Source organism: Rhinopithecus roxellana, chromosome 6 (assembly GCF_007565055.1).
Source record: "Rhinopithecus roxellana isolate Shanxi Qingling chromosome 6, ASM756505v1, whole genome shotgun sequence".
Taxonomy (NCBI): Eukaryota; Metazoa; Chordata; class Mammalia; order Primates; family Cercopithecidae; genus Rhinopithecus; species Rhinopithecus roxellana.
In genome coordinates, this window is record NC_044554.1 from 147,260,090 (window position 1) to 147,273,895 (window position 13,806).

The 13,806-nt window shown below is 40.1% G+C and overlaps 1 pseudogene; it reads right to left on the reverse strand.

Moving 5' to 3' along the window:
• Positions 1-2,040, reverse strand: part of LOC104681900 — a 51,504-nt pseudogene extending 49,464 nt beyond the window's left edge.
• Positions 2,041-13,806: the final 11,766 nt, after the last annotated feature.

Consider the following 13,806-nt stretch of genomic DNA (forward strand, 5'->3'; position numbering starts at 1 on the left):
GGGTCCTTCAAACCAAGACACTGCAAACTCTATTTGTGTCCTTAGGATAGCAAAGTCTCCGATGGTTGCTCTTGGGCTGGTGATGTGTGAACTGTTCCTGGGAGGGGCTCCAGCTTGGGATATGGTGGTATAAGATGTGGTGCCCAGCTGCCCCTGCTATACACAGGTCATGCGGGTCAGGATTGGGTGGCCCAGTCCATTCTGCACCAGTATCAGCCGGCTCATTGCCAGGTCAGGGTTTATCAGTGGCCACAGTGGTGGGAGGTGAAGACAGTGTCCTTCTCATATATTCTTTTTATTTGTTATACTCCCCTGCTCATTTCTACCATCTATGTCATATGGCACTTGGGAACATGCAGTTTGACACTACCCTCAGCATCTCTGAGCCTCAGCCTGCTCACGTCTGAGGAAGGGGGATAAATGCCCAGCACAGAACGAGCTTAACATCAGACGTCCTGAACCACTGGCTGTGGACCACCCCGACCCTGCAACCTCACAATGGGATTTTTTATTCTTGCGTCTCTTCCCAAATACTATGAATTCCTCCAGACACTGCATTCCTTATTAAACTGGACATATATGTCTAACTTAAAAGGTAATTAACTAAAAAGTCAAGGTATAGATCAGGGAACCAGGTCCCCCAGCAGCCCCCAAACTTGTTGGTGTCTTCACACTGGAAAACAAGCCATTTGATCTCTTTTAGTTGAAGAAAAAATGCATTAAACTTTGTAACTAAGAACATTTATGATCCATCTGACCCAAAATCTCAAAACCCATTGAAAATGGCATTTAAATCTCCCAGCGCCCTGAGATCCTGCCAACACCGGTGGGGAACATAGCTAAGCGATTGTATTACATCTTTGACCTGAGCTTTTTTTTTTCTTTTAAATATGGTCTTGATAAATGATTTCCCATTTACCTTTTTCCTTTCTGTATTGTCTGTAACCTTGAAACTTGATTTGCTATCCACCAAGCAACACTGATTTGCAACTTCACTAGATAGGATGGGGGAGGGGGGCTTACAGCCTCAAAACAACCCTGCTTTCCCTATCACGGGGCCAGAGGGAGTGGAGCTGCTTCTGAATGCTTGCTCTGAATTCAGCCTTGCTGAGTGCTACTCAAGGTAAGGGTGCGGTGGGTGGTGTCCCCAGTTCCTAATCTGGGGCATTATCCCAGGGTACTTTGGTCAGCAAATTTCTGATGCAAAAAGGTGGTGTTTGTACTGCAGAGCTGCGGTCATAACATTTACACAAAGTCACAAAGTTTAATCTCAAAGTCGCCAAACCTCTGTGTGCCTCAGTTTCCCCATGTATACAGAGGAATAATAACCCTCACTATCAGTAGGGTGTTGTAGCAGCAAATAACAGAAAATCCAAATCAAATTGGCCTCAACAATAAGAACATTTACTGACTCCCAGAACCAGAACTGTGGTGGTACGGTATGGCTGCCTCTCCCGTCATCTCCTGCCCCCATCCTGTTTTGTTCTCATAACAACTAAATCCTTAGGCTGATAGGAAAGTGGAAGCAGCAGTCTACAAACTGACATGGGCCAAGGTTTCAAGGATTTTATTTAAGGTAGTATCCTAACAGGAGATTTTTGAACCACAAAGGTTCCAGCCCTTGATGGTGAGAGTTAATGCCCAGGTTTCAAGGATTTTGTTTAAGGTAACATCCTAACAGGAGATTTTTGAACCACAAAGGTTCCAGCCCTTGATGGTGAGAGTTAATGCCCAGGTTTCAAGGATTTTGTTTAAGGTAACATCCTAACAGGAGATTTTTGAACCACAAAGGTTCCAGCCCTTGATGGTGAGAGTTAATGCCTTACAGTCACTGGCATATACTTGGGATGCTAGGTATTATTGTAGCTAGCATAAGACCATAGGGTCAACTTTGCTTCCCTTGACATTCTAGAATGTGTCCACACCAGGCACAGGAGCCGGAATGGCAGTGCCTTCTGTGAGTTCACCAGTATCATCAGAGGATGTTCCTTTTAGGGGATGCAGGTAGCCAATGAACAGCCAGAGCTGAAGACGAACCATGAAGCTGAAAGGTCACCTTGGGTTCCCTTGAAGGGAAGGATACGGAGTCCAGCCAGTGCTCATTCCTGCTGGTGGTCCTCTTCCAGAAGCCTAAAGCAGTGGTTCTCAAACTTGAGCACTGGCTTTGTTTGAGAGCTTCTCAAGGTACAGATTGCCGGGCCACACCTCAGGAGTCTCTAATCCAGCAGTTCTGGAGAAGGTCCTGATCATTTGCACTGCTGACAAGTTTCCAGATGATGCTGATGCTCCTGTTCCAGGGACCAGAATTTGAGAAGCACTGACCAAGAGGATGAATGATGGAGTACGCTTTGCAGCAGAGACCAACAGCAGCGACCTGGACTCAGTTGACTTTCTGCTTACTCTGGCTTATTTATTCTCCATATGCTCCCCCTCATTGTCGAAGTATCCTGGATCATTCATTTATGGAGGGAACCACATTTTTACCTTTAGGCTAGAGCTCTCTGTGGGAGAGCGGTGGGGTTTTATGATTTGTCAACTATGAGGAGCTCAAGATTTCGTCCCCATGGCTGTTTAGAATGCTTGAGAGAACATAGAAGCTCCCTGAGATGTGGCCTTTTTTGCACTGAATCTCCAACACTGGAAGCAAAAGGAAGTCCCAAACAGAAACCCTATGCAGTGCTGAGTCTACAGTGGCTCTGAGAACTTTTAACTAATGGGCACTTGTAAATCTCACATTTCCTACTGGCATGAATGCCTTGGGTAAAATGCTCATTAAACTGTCAGCCAGCAGAGAGGTGTCGTTCCTGGAAAGAGAGTCCCAGCATCCAGGGGTGGAAAGAGGCCTCCCTTGGCCACCAGGGTCCTTCCCTCCCCCCGTCACCCACCACCGACCCCAGACTCAAACCCTCCTTTCAAAGTCTTTCAGAGGATGTTACAGCGCTCCTTCACCAGGAAATGACTCTTTTTCTCCAGTCCAAATATATATATATTCATGTTTAATCTACTATTTCTTTTTGTTGGAGAGGATATCTTCTGTGAGAATTGAGAATGGCTAGCCACTGGCCGTGGTGAACAGTCTTTCATGTACTTAGAATCCCTTATAAAATCACTCCTGAGTCCTTATCTTTTTTATTTTTGTTTCATCATTTTAAACATTACCATTTAGTGGCTGGGTATGGTGGCTCATGCCTGTTATCCCAGCACTTTGGGAGGCTGAGGCGGGTGGATCACAGGGTCAGGAGTTCGAGACCAGCCTGCCCAACATGGTGAAACCCCATCTCAACTAAAAATACAAAAATTAGCTGGGCGTGGTGGTGGGCACCTGTAATCCCAGCTATTTGGGAGACTGAGATAGGAGAATTGTTTGAACCCGGGAGGTGGAGGTCGTAGTGATCCAAGATCGCGCTATTGCACTCCAGCCTGGGCGACAGGGCGAGACTCCATCAAAAAAATAAAAATTAAAAAAAAAATTACTATTTAGTATTATGTAACAATTACACAGTAAAAAAAATTACATAGCACAAAATAGCGTATAACAATTCTTTCCTGTAATAAACCTCCAACAATAGTTTCATATGTACCTTTCAGAGATTTTCCAAACATATATTTGTACACACACACACACACACGTTTTTTAACTTAAGGACATATCTTGGGGTTTCTTCATATCAGCACATACACTTCTTTATAAGGATATACCATAAATTATTTCATCACTTCTCTGTTTATAGTTTTTTGACTATTTCCAGTTTTGTACTTTGGGCAGTGTGGTAGATACATCTTTCATTATTTTGGCAAATATAAGATTTCCTAGAAGTGAGGTTACCAGGTCAAAGTTTGCATATATATTTTTTTCTTTTGGGATAGAGTCTCACTCTGTCACCCAGGCTGGAGTGCAGTGGCACAATCTCAGCTCTGCAACCTCTGCCTCCCAGGTTCGAGTGATTCTCCTGCCTCAGTCTCCCAAGTAGCTAGGATTACAAGTGCGTACCACCACACCCAGCTAATTTTTTATATTTTTGGTAGAGACAGGGTTTCACCATGTTGGCCAGGCTGGTCTCGAACTCCTGACCTCAAGTGATCCGCCCGCCTTGGCCTCCCAAAGTGCTGGGATTACAGGCGTGAGCCATTGTGACGGCCCAGGCTTGTATATTTTTAATTTTGACAGATTGCATTCTAGAGATTGCACCAATTCTCACTCCTATCAACCATGTTCAAGAGTGCCAATGACTCCCCACATATGCTTGCCTGTATAGTGTGTTGACAAGTTTTGAAATTTTTGCCTTATAGGCAAAGATAATGCTATAATCTTCAGACCTTTAATTCCCACTTCTCTTCTTACGATTGAGCACCTTTTTTTTTGAGACGGAGTCTTTCTCTGTTGCCCTGGCTGGAGTGCAATGGTGCCATCTCAGCTCACTGCAACCTCCACCTCCCAAGTTCAAGCGATTCTCCTGCCTCAGCCTCCTGAGTAGCTGGATTACAGGTGCGTACCACCATGCTCAGCTAATTTTTGTATTTCAAAGACGGGGTTTCACCATGTTGGTCAGACTGGTCTCGAACTCCTGACCTCGTGATCTGCTGCCTCGGCCTCCAAAAGTGCTGGGATTGCAGGTGTGAGCCACTGTGCCCGGCCGTGCACCTTTTCATATGTGTAAGTACCATTTGTGTTTCTTTGAAGTTTGTTTATATATCCTTTGACCCATTTTTCTATTGGTTGTTGAACTTTTTTTGTAGGTTATTTTTATATATCAGGAATTAGCTTTTGTCTATCACACATGTATATTCTGTTGTGAGAATTTAAGTATTTTTCCCCATTTTGTCATTTCTGTTGATTCAGTTTTAAGTGTTTTATACCATGGAGCCGTTTTTTATTTTTATATAGTTAAGTATAATCATGCATTTTCTTAGGGACTTCTGGGTTCTATGTCAATTCAAGATTATTAAAAATGAAAAAAAATATTCCTTGCTTTCTTCTAGTACTTTTGTGGTTTATAGTCTTGTGGTTCCTTTCTAACATTTAATTTGGTATAAGGAGACAGGTACTGATACAGCTTTGTTTTACTTCCCAATGGCTCTCCGCTTGTCTCAGCACTGCTTACTGATGGCCCATTTACTCTTTACTGATACACAGTGTCACCATTGTAAACTAAATTCTCATTTGAACTTGAGTGTGTTATTTGTGGAATCTGTACTCATTCCATTGATTGGTCTATTCATTTGCCAAAATCTCATTATAAGAAATAGAGCAAATTTATCATGCGTTTTAGCATCTGCTAGGACAAGTATGCTCCATTACTCTTCTTTTTCAGAATTTTCTAGACACACTGGCATGTTTACTTTTGTGTAGAAAATTGAAAATCTGCCTGGAATTGAAAATTACCATGTTGGTACTTCTATTGAGATTGCATTAAATGATCTATTTAGATTGATTTAAGAAGAATTGACTTATGATTATTGTCTTTCTATCCAATAACAAGGTTAGCATTTCCATTTATTCAGGTTTTCTTTTGTGTCTCTTAGTAGCATCTTAAAGTTTCTTCATGCACAACTTCAATATTTCCTGTTAAGTTCATTCCTGGATATTTTTCAGTTTCTTATTATGAATTTTTTTTTTTCATTTTGTTTTCTAACCTGTGTATATTTTGCATCTTATTTTCATACCCATCAATTTTCTGAGTTCTTTTACCTGCTATAGTAAATTTTCAATTGATTATCTTTTTGTACTCTCTGCAAGTAGTAATTTTGCCCACCTTCTTCCCATGCTTCCATTTATTTCTTTCACCTGTTCTATTGTAATGGCTACTGCATCTAGAACACTGTGAAATAATAGCGGGAAGAATGGATGTCTTGGTCTTGCTCCTGAGTTGAATCAGGAAGGCTTCTAGGGCTTCCTCATTCTGTATGGTTCAGGCTTTGGTGAATGATCTTGTTATTTTATTGAGTTAATATGTTATGAAGACATCCTCAATAATATTTTGTTAAAAGTTGGATAAAAATTTTACAATGAATGTTAGATAATTAAATGACTTTTCAGCATCCAGGGAAGCAATTAGGATTTTTCTCTTGATCTATTAGTATGTTAAACTGTAGTCCTAGCTTTTTCCAGTGTTGGAAAATAAATAGGTAATGTTTATTCTATGTTTACTTTGTGCCAGGCCCTATTCTAAGCACTTTACATGTGTTAATTCATGGAATCCTCTGAATATACTATAATGAACCCCACCTGAAAAATCAGAAAACTAAAGCACAGAGAAGTTAAATAATTATGTGTCCAAGGTCCTATACCTGACGAGTACCAGATCCGGGATCTGAACACAGGCAGTCTGACTCCCGAATCTACACTCTTACCAGATACTTTGAGCAATGGTCTTTGAAATTCTCATCAAGAGGTAGCATTCTCGTAAAGTGTACTGGATTCTGTCTGCTAACACTTTATCTAAATGGGTTTTTTGCCTTGATATTATAGATAGCTTTGGACTATAGTTTTTCTGTGTGTATACTATCATTGTGGAGTTTTGGAATTGATATCGCGTTAGCTTCAAAAACCAATTTGAAAGTTTTTCTTCTTTTATTGTGGCCTGGAACAGTTTAAGTAGTCCTGGAATGATCTTTAAGACATTCTTTGCACCTGTGAAGTGTCTGATTCTGGTGCTTTTGAGCGAGTTGGATTTTTGATAATATATGCTATTTTTTTTCTCTAATCATTGGTTATTTAGATTTTCTGTAATTTCTATGATTGGTTTTTGTAGTTTATGTTTTTCTAGAAAGCCATCCATTTCATCCAGGTTTTCAGCTTTATTTTAGTAGAGCTGAGCAAAGAAATATCTGAAAATTATTTTGTGTGTACATACAAAACAGTTCCCAGTGTACTATTTTGATTTCGTATTAGCCTATGTTCATATTTTTTTCTTAATTATTTTAGCCAGCAGTTTTTCTGTTTTGTTCTGTTTTCAGAGAAGTAGCTCATGGATTTATTTGTTGGTTTTCTATTTTAACATTTTACTCTATCTGTGGTTACTTCCCTTACCCATTTCTAATTTTGTATATGTTGTTTCATCTTTTTACTTGACTAGGTTGGCTAATGGTTTGTTATCTATTTTATTGTTTTCTTTGTTTATTTATCCCTAGTACCATCGTTTGGATCCATTTTTAGTTCCATTTAAAAAACTAATTCCTTTTGCCATATTTAGTTATATTTATTATTATTTTTATAACTTGCCAGAATGACTGCTCCTATTAATTATTTTCATTCTCTTCTGTTTCACAACACTAGTTAGAACCGTGCGGTGAGAGACAAGATCCCAAAGACTGTGATGCACAATGCTTGCATTATCAATATTTTCTAGATACTGCATTTTAAATTTTGTTTTTAATTTCTTCTGTGGACCAAGAGTTAAAGAGAGAACTTCTAAGTTTCCAGGTGGTTGAGATTTTTTTGTGTCTTGTAAATAGGGTTATTTTGATCAATATTTCAAGGACAATTATATAAAGGGCATATTCTTTATATTCAGGGTTTAGAGGTATAGATATGTACAGATATAGATATACACACGTGTGTGTGCACACACTCCACCCTATTAAATATGGGATTTAAGTTGTCAGTAGAATTCTTTTTTGTCTACTTGATCTGTCATGGCCTGAAAAAGTGCTCACCACAGTTGCCTTTTTGTCTGTTTCTCTTTGTTTTTATTGCAGTTTTTCTTTTATGCATTTTGAAATAATGCTATTTGCTACATGAACATTCACTAAATTGTATATTTACCATTATAAATTGTCCATCTTTGATTTGTATAGTGTGTTTTTTGTCTTGAATTTAATATCATGATCCTTGCTATTTTTTTGCTTGCACCTGATTTCCATGTCTTTACCTTTTGCTAGCAACCTTTCCGAGTAATTTTATTGTAAATGTATTTCTTGAATGTGTAGTGTGGCTGATTTATATGTTATTTCAGGTGAGATATATATTTCAGATATCTTATTTCAGATTTTTATCAATCTGAAAGTGTTTTGTTTTTTTTTTTAAAAAGAGTTTCCCATTTACATGTACTGTAAACTATTTTTGAACTTAGTTCTATCATCTAGCTACTTACTATTTTACTCTTCCTTTTTTATTGTTTGCTCTGTGGCTTAGGTTTTATTGCTTTATGCTCTGAGTAAATGTATTTATCTTCTACTAGTTTTTAAGATTGACATTTTGGTTTTTATTATTCTAATGATACCCCAGTACCTTTTTTTTTTTTTTTTTTTTGAGACGGAGTCTCACTCTTGTCGCCCAGGCTGGAGTGCAGAGGCATGATCTCGGCTCACTGCAACCTCCACCTCCTGGATTCAAGAGATTCTCCTGCCTCAGCCCTGGAGTAGCTGGGATTACAGGCGTGTGCCATCATGCATGGCTAATTTTTGTATTTTCAATAGAGATGGGGTTTCACTATGTTGGCCAGCTGGTCTTGAACTCCTGACCACGAGTGATCCGCCCGCCTCGGTCTCCCAAAGTGCTAGGATTACAGGTGTGAGCCACTGTGCCTGGCCCCTAGTAACTTTTAATATATTGAAAACTTCTTGCTTTGTCAAGTTCAAGCAATATTTTTCGACACCCTGCTATGAAAAACGAGGCAAATTAGCAAGACTCTCTCTTGTCCTCTGCACCTTCCTGCCCTTATTATCCCTGACACCTCTGTACTCCATCACCACATGAGTCCAGTTCTTCATGGCACTTATCACAATGTGTAATGATGCTACTCATTCATTTGTATACTTCTTTGTTCTTTAACTCCCCCTCTGGACTATAAAATACTTGAGACCAAGGGCTTTGCATGTTGTGTAATCAGAAGGAAGTGACACAATTACAGGATAAGGGAAGGGTTATAAGGGGCCTTTAAGATTATCTCACCCAAGCTCACTTCACGTAAGGAAACCGACCCCTGGCGGGTGGAGACACTGGCCCTACATCACAGAGATACTGAATGACATCGCAGAGCTGATGAATTTCGATCACTTCACCCAAGCTTGTTCAGAACTCCAGGCTCCCTCAAACATATCTTAACCACAAGGGAGGCTTCACATTTACATAGAATCAATGTGGATAATATTTTTTAGCAATTTCAGTTGCTGTCACTTGCATCTTTTAAATGACATATTTGAAAATAGCTCCATTATAATGTACAATTTAAAAAAATCATTGTTTCATATGTTCATAATACTCTCATAACTTTTTTTGTTGTTGTTGTTGAGATGGTGTCTCGCTCTGTTGCCCAGGCTGGAGTGCAGTGGTGGGATCTCAGCTCACTGCAACCTCCGCCTCCTGGGTTCAAGTGATTCTTCTGCCTCAACCTCTTGAGTAGCTGAGACTACAGGCGCACATCACCATGCCCAGCTAATTTTTGTATTTTTAGTAGAGATGGGATTTCACCATATTGGCTGGTCTTGAACTCCTGACCTCGTGATCCGCCCACCTTGGCCTCCCAAAGTGCTGGGATTACAGGTCTGAGCCACCATGCCTAGCCATAATCTTGTAACTCTTTACAGATATGTTCTGAATCTAATCTTTTGAGGTTTCTTGGTGGAGGAAGCCTGAGAGGAAGAACACCCCCATTGTGAGTTGGGAACCAAGATTCTAGTAAGTGACACACTGTAAGTCACTTAGAATGGCAAGAAATGATTCCAGAAAAGAATCTCTGTTTCCTGGCAACCAGCTCAGTAGTCCCTGAAGGGCACTTGGAAGGAAAGTTTAATCAATGAAAGGGTCAAATGTTTTCTTTTTCAAACGGCCATTTTGCATGTAATGGCTGCTCTGTGCAGACATTGTGGGCTGTTCTTCTCTTGTTCATAAGATCTAGGGTCCTTCTGTGCAAATGCATGTCCTGTGGGTAAGAAATTACTTCAACTGAGTTTATTGGCATTTCTTAGCACATATGAGTTCCAAGAAAATTATTACAGGTAAGAGCTCTGTTTGTTAAAACACCACTGTATAGATTACATAGTGATATGTTTGGTCAGAGAGACATCCAAGAAATGCTCAGGACAGATCTTGCTAATTCCAAAGACCAGCCTTTCCAAAGGGTCTGTAAATCTTTCTCCCGACCCCAAAGCCACCTGCTTGGCCCTCGTTATGTTTTCAATTTGACTGAATTCCCGCTTATGGGAATGTATGGAGTGTAGGAAGGGTGCTGGAGTCAGACTGAACCCTTGGTTTGAACCTGAACTTCTGCATGCTTTTGAGAAAGGTCTTATCATTGCCAAGCCTTCAATACTTTAGATGTGGACAGAGAATAATAACATTATTTTAGAAGGTTGTTGTGCTGCTTCAATAGGATTATGTGTGAGTATCTGTTGCTTGGTATATTTAAGCCTTCTCCTGATCACAACACATTACTAGCTGTCAAAGATTGGCAGGGAGATCTGGACCAAATTGAAAACAGTACTGATCAATGCTATATCATCATTTGTGCTCAAACTGACTTTGGTCGGTTTCTCTGCCAGCTCTCGAAACTGTGTTAACTGTATTTAAGGAGTACGTAATAACTCCCTAGGACTTAGTAACACAGACTTCGGTTAACAAGAAAAAATGGAGTCATCGAAAAATAAGGTAATGAACCTAAAGCTACACGAGTCACTGGCCAGCTCTGTGGATGAGCAGCTCTCACAAGGGCCACTGTGGCACCCTGGGGGCCGCCTGTGTGTGGTAGGGGACGGGTGCCACAGATCCCTGGAGCTGTGATCTCTGGAGGGCTCTCTGTTTCTGACTGATAGGAGATACTTTCTTAAATTTCAGTTGTCACACTGCAGACATTTCTTCCCCTATTAATAACCATTTGTGCTCTAGAAATCATGAGTTAGAGGGAATAGGATAGTCTTTTGTAAAGACAGGCCATTGAGGAGTAACCCCAAATAGAAAGAGTGAGTTGCAATTTCTCATTCAACAAAAATGTTGCTGAGCACTTCAGCTGTGCTGGGCTAGGCAAGTGCTGGCTGATGGCAGGGACACCATCGGCGAATCAGACCCGACCTGTCTAGTGGGAGAGCTACAAATAATTAGAAAAGACTGTGTGGTGTTCACCTTGGCCAATTTAACCTGGACCTCGGTTCCTAAAATATAGAAAAAGGAGACCTGGGCCAGGTGATTCCCCAAGGTCCATTTTACTTCTTCAATTCATGTTTATATGAAACTTCACCCTCAGTTTCTTAAAAAAAAAAAAAACAAAAAAACCCACTAAAGGATAGAGAAACATAATAAGAAACATTTTAAATGATTTTACAACATCTTAATTTCCTCTATAAAAAGGTTTAAACTGAACTGGTAATGATGACTTCATCCAAGCAGCCAATTTTAGCTCAACATTTAGGAATTGCTGTGGAAGAGTCCCAAGAGCCTCGGCTGTTCTTTCTTTTTTTTCCCTCCCTTTGCTCTTTCTTGCTTGCTGCTGCTCAAAGTTTTCCATGTCAATTTTTTTCCATCTCTCACTGCCTGCTGGTTCCTCCACATCATTTACTGCTTGTGTTAATTCACTTTTATTTGACCCATAGCATCATCCGTCAAATTCTCGCATGTTCACTAGCATACCATTGTTGTAGTAGTGGCTCTGCAGCTTTAGTCAACCTCTGGCCACAATTCCTCTAACTGTTGCTGCTGTTTCTTCTTCCTTCCTCATCTGGCTAACTAGAAATGGGTGACATTAGCATTGAAAGGTCTATTCCCGTCCACCCCTATTTTCCCAAAATTTCAGCTTTTGAAACTGAACAAAGTGATACTTTAGTAAACACGCCTGTGCTAAGAGAACTGGGACTTTCCTTTAAAAAAAGAAAGGAGTTTCCACTCATAGGTGGGAATTGAACAATGAGAACACTTGGACACAGGAAGGGGAGCATCACACACCGGTGCCTGTCGTGGGTTGGGCGGGGAGGGGAGAGGGATAGTATTAGAAGATATACCTAAAGTAAATGACGAGTTAACGGGTGCAGCACACCAACATGGCACATGTATACATATGTAACAAACCTGCACATTGTGCATATGTACCCTAGAACTTAAAGTATAATTTTAAAAAAACAGAGTTTCAAATGATAATGAATTTGAATTTTTCCTTTGAAAACATATTACATTCAATTATGCTGTATTGCAAGCTGGGCTGACAGTCTGTGATTTATATTGTTATAATTAGCAGATGAAATAAAGATTATAAAATATACTGAACAGGGAAATGCAACTTGAGAATATGCTAGAAGTGTTCATTCTAAACATTGCAGTGTTTCTTTCCATCACACTGTTTCTAATTAGAAGCACAAGCACAAAATAAAGCTAAAGGGTAGGATAAGAAATGGAGGCTATTTTAGGCCAGATGCAGTGGCTCATGCCTGTAATACCAGTATTTTGGGAGACTGAGGCAGGAGGATCACTTGAGGCCAGCAGTTTGAGACCAGCTTCAACAATACAATGAGACTCCACACTCTACAAAAATAAAAATAATAATTAAAAAAAGCTTGGGTGTGGTGGCTTGTGTCCATGATCACAGCTCGTTGGGTAGCTGAGGCAGGAGGATCATTTGAGCCAGGAAGTCGAGGCTGCAGTGAGCCATGACCACACCTCTGCACTCCAGCCTGGATGACAGAACAAGACCCTGTGTCAAGAAAGACCCAATTTAAGGTAAATATCAGACTTTCTCAGGTTTGCCCTAAGTCACTCAATATTTTTGTCCTTTCTTGATATATATATTTCAGTCATTATTTTGTTTATTGTCCATCCCTCCCTCCTCTAGAATGTAAGCTCCATGAGGGTAGGGAGTTCTGTTGTTTTGGTTTAGTGCTGTATCTTTAGGGTATAGAATAATGCCTGGCATATAGTAGGTGCTCTCTCTGTATTTGGGCAAATGAAAGAGTAGAGGAATTGTCATATTTGCAGGACTAAATTCCAGTATTATAAAAGGAAACTACTATACTGCAGGTATACTATATGGTAAATGGAACGTGTTTATCTCCGTTCCCTCCAGAAATGCCTCTAAAAATAATATAAAAGGCATAAACTCTAAAAGACTAAAAGAACTAGAGAGAAGACAGTAGCAGACAAGATATTTCAACAAAATTTTGATGGCTGATCACCTTGATGATTTTGTCAGGCTGGAAAAAGCTGACACCTAAGCCCATGGGGAAGAAGCCAATTAGAAACAAGCTATTTGTACCACAGCTCCCTAGAAAGGCTCAGGATTTGGAGGCACCTTGTACCTCTCATGTACCCTTCTCAGGAAGTTACTGGAGGATGTACTCCACTGAAACAGGGTAGAGGTCAAGGAAGAAAAAGATGTAGGGTTGGGAAAACAGGGATCCAACACAGAAGAGAGATAAAGGACATTTCCAGGATGAGAGTAAAGAGAAGTCTCAGCCTGACAGGTTAACAGGCCTAGGGAGCAACCAGTCCAGTTGGTGGCACGGGAACAAAAGAGTCCAAAGGTAATGTATTAAAGAAATGGAAAACATGATACTTTCAGGAACCATTTCTCTAGGTGTTAAAGAAGTAGAAGCAGCAGCAACAACCTGGTGTACTTGAACATACTCGGAGATTTTACAGTTCTGTCAGAGGATTTAGGGTCTCATTAATTATACAAATGCAAAAACAAAGCAATTATAATCTCCAGGGAAAACAAACAGCTATACAAAAAAGGAAATGGAATTACATTTTACTTCTAAGTTTTAACTGTGATTAATATTTACTTATTCATCATAATGCTATATATATTGGGATGTTCAAGGGGAGGGCAAGTGTTTGGTGTGTGTGGGGAGGAGACAGCTTAAGAAAATAAAACCAGTATCTTC